The sequence below is a fragment of the Arachis ipaensis genome, chromosome B05, assembly GCF_000816755.2.
Source record: "Arachis ipaensis cultivar K30076 chromosome B05, Araip1.1, whole genome shotgun sequence".
Taxonomy (NCBI): Eukaryota; Viridiplantae; Streptophyta; class Magnoliopsida; order Fabales; family Fabaceae; genus Arachis; species Arachis ipaensis.
The window spans coordinates 129,680,310-129,687,338 of NC_029789.2; the positions used below are offsets into that span (position 1 = coordinate 129,680,310).

At 34.7% G+C, this 7,029-nt stretch overlaps 2 long non-coding RNA genes across 2 annotated transcripts in view; both read left to right on the forward strand.

Annotated features, from left to right (window-relative positions):
- LOC110262517 overlaps window positions 1-7,029 on the forward strand; it is a 20,571-nt gene that overhangs the window by 5,255 nt on the left and 8,287 nt on the right. The gene's annotated exons all lie outside the window — the stretch shown is intronic.
- On the forward strand, window positions 334-1,354 carry LOC110262516. Its single transcript, XR_002347141.1, has 2 exons — window positions 334-575; window positions 1,203-1,354. It is a non-coding gene; the product is annotated as an uncharacterized LOC110262516 (long non-coding RNA).

The following is a 7,029-nucleotide window of genomic DNA, read 5'->3' on the forward strand; positions in this document are numbered from 1 at the left end:
ATACTTACCCATTGAGGATGATCCAAATAGGCAGATACTCAATAATGTGTTTTTCAGGTTTAGTAAAATCACGAACCATTTTTCTATGAATTCTGCTAGGGAACCAACTCAATATCTGCCAATTATCAGCCAACTGAAATGGGCTTAGTAACAAAAAACCCAAATAACTAAAGAAACACCCAAAAAACTCAATAGTTACCCTAACATCATATTTCACCTTTCAAGTTCACATTCAGAAATTCACGGCACAATCTTTTCTCTACCTCCCTCACTTGCCATCCCTGTTGCGCCGCCGCCATCGGCCGGCGAAGTCACCGCCAACGTGGAACGGCCACCAGTGCCGAGCCTTCCACTGCCATTTGCGAGCTCCGTTCTGTTCAACGTCGCTGCCGCCGCATCGATCGACCTCTGTGTCCTCGCCAACACCGCGCCGACCAACCCGCCGCCTCCACCCAATTTTGGGCAGCGTCTTTGTCAGCTCCTCCACGCGCGTTCTGAGTGACATCTGTGTCCACCGTCGTTGCCGACCTTTCTCCTTGCGGTGCTACCCGCCGCTGCGCCGCCACCCTCCTACCGTGAGTCTCCTGTTTCTGTTTTTACCTCGTTTGAATATATCTGTTTCTTTTTCAAACCCTATATTGGATGGAAGAAGTAATTGAGATTTTTTTCTTTGATTTGTGTTTAATAATGCTGAATTAGATGCGGTTATAGATTGGATGTTATTGTTATTGTAGATTGTATAGCTTATTTTTAAAAGAAAATTTTGTTCTTTCCGATTCAAAAAATTGATGATTTAGTTTGTTTTCTGTACTGTTGTTTGTTCTCTAAATTGGTGAATTCTGCATGCACACTTTTCACATGCCTTTTGTTTTGTAAGGGTGATTTGGGCGTTTAATTTTTCTGAATTGCTGAATGTTGTAATATTAATTAAATTTAGAGGTGTTCTGAATATGCGCATTTAAAATTGTAGCACGAACAGAGATTGCTTGTCATTAGATAATGGATGATTTTGTCTAAAAAAATTAAAACTCTATCCCATTCAAAAAGTGTATGCCTCTTGTTTTTAATACTATTGTTCCTTACTTGAATTGGTGGATTTCAGTAAATTTTTTATGGCGACAATGTATGGTTATTATATATATTTCCGTGGAGTTGTATTGAAAGTTCTGCTTGTGTGAAATCTTACCCAAAGATCTTCACAGATTACAAAATTACCTGATTTATGTTGCTGAAAAGCCTTGCCGCCGACTATCGCGCGCCACCATCAAGACACACACACATGTGGATTCGGCTATGGAACTTATCCTTCTCTTTCTTTTTTCCTTCTTCGCCATCCATTGCAGAAGACATGGAGTTTTTAAGGTCATACCACAAAAGAAAAAGGATACCTAGAAAATTCATGATAAGTGGATGTTACTTTTGTCAAACATCAGGATGTTCTTTTTGCATACTAAATGGATGTTACTTTATATATTGTTCGAGTTTTCTTGTTTTGTAGTTGTAGATGTTTGTATTTTGTTAAGAATTGTATGGCCTTTTCTTTTTAAATCCTACTCGGCATGTTTCTCCATGTAGGTACTTGGTTGTTTTTGTATAGATCTAAGTGGATGTTACTTCTGTTAAGCATCAGGATGTTCCTTTTTCATACTAAATGGATGTTACTTTATACATTTTTCGAGTTTTCTTGTGTTGTAGATGTGGAAGACTGTATTTCTTTAAGAATTACATGACCTTTTTAAATCCTACTCGGCATGTTTCTGCATGTAGGTACCTGATTATTTTTGCAAAGATCTAAGTTGATGTTACTTCTGTTAAGCATCAGGATGTTCCTTTTTCATACTAAATAGATGTTACTTTATATATTTTTCAAATTTCCTTGTGTAACAGTTATGGATACCTCTAAATTCCTTCACCACCTTCCCAAGCAACATGCCATGTTGGTTTCACTTTTGAAGCTATCACACTAAGAGTGTAGTATAATCAATCTTGTTTTCCATCATAAAATTCTTTTTTATCAATCTTGTATTTTGAAGTTCTCATATACAAATGTCCAATAGTTTAAGATACACCATCCAAAATTACTTATATAATCTATTTGTATTTGCTTCTTAAATGTCCAATCGTTTTGAAGAAGAAAAAATTATGTTTATGTACCTGTATTCATATAAGTAATAGCGATCATTATTTGCATGATAGCTTGGTAACTTACAAAAACAGTGAAAAAAGAAAAACTCTCTAAACTACTTTAACAACAACATAATGAAAAGATTAATTCCATACAAGAATACAAGCTTCATTCGATTTGCTTATGGAATTTGAAATACCAACTTCCAAATATAATATAACAAACATTTTGAAATTGTTAATAGAATTGGCATTGAGGCTATGACAAATTTAATGGAATCAAGGCCGTTATTTTTTACACTTTTTGATGCACTAAATATTTTTTATGCTGATGGATCTATCTGACTCTTCACTAGCTTGATAGTCATTTGAAATTTTTTCTTTGTACATCGTCCCTTTTCAGAATCTTCACTGCAACATCCTTCCCATTACTTTTCAGCAATGATATACAACAACTATGAATCAGCAAAAATGAAATTGTAATTGAACCTAAACAAAATTCAACAAACAAATTAGTCAATCCAAACCAAATGAAATTCAAATCCAAGAAACCTAAAAGCATGATGGAGTATCACTAGTGGATTAACAGCAATACTCAAGCATAATCCAATTAATTCAGCAATCATATTTCCGCAAAATCGGCTATAACATAGTGGATTAACAGGATCAAATAATCTTAACAACTCCAGCAAAATAGCAAATCTCTACACAACCCAACAATATTCAAACTATGCCAACAACAATTCCTCTATTAATTCAATAGAAAGTCAATTAAACCAGTTCAAATGAATTCAGCAGCATATTCCATCAATTCAATCAGCAAACTCAGAATAGTTCCAAACACTTTCAGCAGCAATTTTTCAACAAAACAGTCAGTAAACTTAGAATATTTTCAATTTCTCAACAAAATCGTCAGCAATTTCTCAACACAATTAACCCAATAGCTTCAGCAACATATTCGTAAAAATGGACAGTAAAACAGTGAATCTCCACACAATCAAACAATTTTCACACAATCTCAACAGCAAATTCTCCATTAATTCAGCACAAAACAGCAAATCATGAATACAATTAACTATTTTCAAATAATTCCAGCAACAGTTATAGCAAATCAACAATTTCAACGCTTTCAGCTCAAACGAATTCAACAGTAATTTTTCCAGCAATAAAATTCAATCCAAACACTTTTGAAAACCTAATAACCTAAGCTAATCCTATCAAAAACCCTATTTTCACTAAAAGAAAGTAAAAAACCAAGCTGAACTAATAATGAAATCTATTGAAAATTAAAACTGAAATTCTAATAAAAACTAAACCAAATTAAACTGAAATAAAAGAATTAAAAGATTGAGTTTGTTCAAAACCTATACAAAATAACAGAGTAAGAAATTTGGAAAAAGGTGGAGGTTGCAGCGGTGGTGGAAACAGCCAGAGTGCGTCTTCAAGCTCACTCGAAGAAGGAGGAACAGGGGCTGTCCTCTGTTGCGTCGAAGCTTGGCTGAGATCAGGGAGCTTCGGCTGTTCTACTGGTTCAATGTTGGAGAGTGAGACAGGGTGGCACAGAGAGAGGGGCCGGAGCTAGGGTTCGGTGGCCCTGGGGTTGTGGCGGCGACAAAGTAGAAACTGGTGCGAAGGTCTGGTTTGCGGAGAGAGAAGAGGTTGGTGTGGCTGAGGAGGACAGAGAGGGATTTGCACTGGGTGGTTCGGTGACGATGACAACGGAGAAGAGTATGTACGATGCGGCTGTGGGGTGGGAGTGGGAGTGGGAGAGGGATAGAAGGAGAAAGGTTTCTGTGTTCTACAGTTTGTAATTAGGGTTTTTTTAATTAGGTTTTAATTATTTTAATTTTAAATTTAAAAAATTTAAAAGTAATTATTAAATAGAGTTGTTTAAAAAATTGGATGATTTATGTTGTTTCCCTATACTTTTCCTTTTTCTATTCTCCCTCTCTCAAACCCTAACCCTTCACCGTTTTCTTTTTCTTTCTCCCTCACCAAAACCTACTGCACTGTAAGTCTCTAAACCACCCTCAACGAAGTGAAAACGTTTTTTTCCACTCCCAGCCCAGTCTGCGTTTTGTTTATAAAGACTGCTTCAGCCATTTTTTATGCACACGTGTCATCCATACAGCAAGTGTGGCTAACAATTGCAACCTGCGATTTGTCTCTTTTACCTGCCAATCGCAACCTACGTTTGGTGCTCTCCAAGGTGGTCAACCTGCTAAACATGTCTACATGCAGGTAACGGTGTCAATATAACCCAAGACCCTAGGGCTGGCCCTAAACCCTTCAATTTAATTTTAGTCCACAGCTCTAAAATTACAAAAATACATCTTACAAGGCCTTAGCCCTAATGAAGCCCCAAAAAAAAAAATTGAAATAGGGCTGGCCCTAAAAGCTCTAAAAACCCCAAACATGTCTCTGTCTTCTACTCTTCTCCTCTCGATGCCGCCGTGCAGAGCAGAACTCGCTTCTCGCTTCTCAGATTGAACATCATTGCTCTGTAGCTCGTTCTCGTCGTTCTGTAAATTTTTTCTTCTTCTTCTTCTCTCCTTCTCTTTCTTTCTTATCTGCAATTTCAGTTTTCTACTCTTCTATTGCTTCTTGTTTTCATTTTGCAAAGAAAAAAAGCATTCATTTTGGTGAATCAGTGCCATTTCCACATGTATTCCATCAATTTTCTTACGCTAACGTCGTCTTCTTCATCCAACTTGTTAGCTTTTGAGTTTCTCTCTTTTTAGCTTCTTCTTCTGGGTATCTTAAGAATCTTTGAGCAACTCCTACTAGCTGCATGTTTCACTTTAATGGCTCAACCCCAACACTTGTTCATGCAGTGTTCTGACCTTCTAGGTAATCCATTGAAAAGTCATCACCTATCATGCCTAGTACCAAGAGCATGCTTACTAAACTTATTGTTTCTATCTTCGTTCCTTTTCTTCAGAGTTGGATTATTATTATGTTGTAAACTTGTAATAGGATGTGGCTATGTATGTATATAGTTTATTTATTTATATTATATCATGGTTGTCTTTTGATATATCTCAAGTCTCAACGGTGACCCTTGGCTCTGAATTGAAGTCTGATTTTTCAAAATAACCATTGAGGCTATCGAAGTCTTGATTTAGTTAAGTATGTTTCATCGTTTAGGTGATATAGTTCAGTTTAGAGTAGCATTTTGTACCCGATATTTTAGGCCATCTTTGTCAATATAATAGAAAATTAGAATAAACCGGTTTAGTAAAAATTTTGATTGTTTGGAAAACTTGATTTGGAATATCATTTTAGTTTTTCAAGAATAAACTAATTTAGTAAAAGTTTGAGTACTTAGAAAATTTGATTTGGAATATTATTTTATTTTTTGACTTTGTAAATAGAGTTTATTTTGTGGACCTGGTTAATGGAGTTTTGATTGTTTAAATATGATAGAGATTGTTGAAATAGAGATTGAAAAAGCAACAAAAAAAAGAGGATTATCCATGGACTAGCCCTATAATATTTGGTCCATGAGAGCTTTTGGCCCTGCAAAATTTTTTGAAAATTTGGCCTTATTGAGTATAGGGCCTTTTGTTCTTTTGGCCCTATAAAGTAGGACTAAAGCCCTATAGAGCCAAGCATATTGACACTAATACATGCAGGGGACAAAGAACATGTTTTGTGATTTGGTTCTCTCTCCGTGACAAACGTATGCAGCCTGCGTTTTTCCATTGGATAATTATTTTGTTTTTTGTTTCTCACAAAACGTAGCTCGCGTTTTGTAGGTCTGATCATGGTAGCTTCACATTTGTGCATAACACGTTATGCACCAACATACCAGCATATCACCATTTTTTAATCCATCCATAAATTAATTTCTAGTTAATTGATATTGGATTAATTTATTTTGTCGTTAAGTTGGTTGTCATTATATTTAGATTTTTTCTTTTGTTTAAAATATTATCTTCTAGTATTTGATTGGTGTCTATGTATATAGGAGATATGAAAAGAGTTGTACACATGGTGTTCGTATGTAGAAACATGAATTTTATACGGTGATAACAAAAACACAATATATGTTTTCAATGTCTTTTATTCAAGTTGGGACATAAATTTTAGGCATAAAATACTATTTGTTTTTTTTTACAATTTTATCAATTTTTTCTTTTTATATTTCCAATCCTATTCTTATATTTTTCTACTTTTGTTATCCATCAAGAACATCACTGCCACCTATTCCTTCCTTGATGACTCTATGCCTTTACCTCTGATCTGTCTCATTAGGTAAATAAAAATCACTTACATATTTCGGATTATTAAGTTGTAAAATGACATATTCTTGGAATAGTATTATATTTCGAAATTCGAACCATCACAAACTATAAATAAATTTTTAACTACTCTCCTTTAAATTTCAAACTCTTTTAGCATCTCCTGTCCTCTTCTCTTTTTCAGCGTCCCTCAATCTCTCTTTCAATTTTCTGCTTCTTTCATTGCTTTACCGGCTCGCATCCCGCTACGCCAACTCCAACCCCATTTGAGAATTAAACTATGAGGGAGCAATGTCATCATTTAATAATTAAATTAACCTGCTGTTTCTTAACATGTTAGCTAATAAACCCTTATATTATATTTATTTGACATTCCCCAGCGTTAATTGTCAACATCAAACTTTCATCTAAGTTTTGAAAATGATTCATTGAGACCATATAAGGAACACCATGACTGAGAGCAGAAGAAAATATTGGAATAGTTTACTTTAGTCTATATTTTTGGCTGTGTTATCAGTTATGGCTTTTAAGAGAATAGAATTTCTTAATTTTCTCAAATGATGTTGAGTATATTTTTTTATGACAATATTTTTTATATTGTTTTGTCCCATTTTAAAAATATATGATAAAAAATACACTTTACAATATTAATTTAATAATT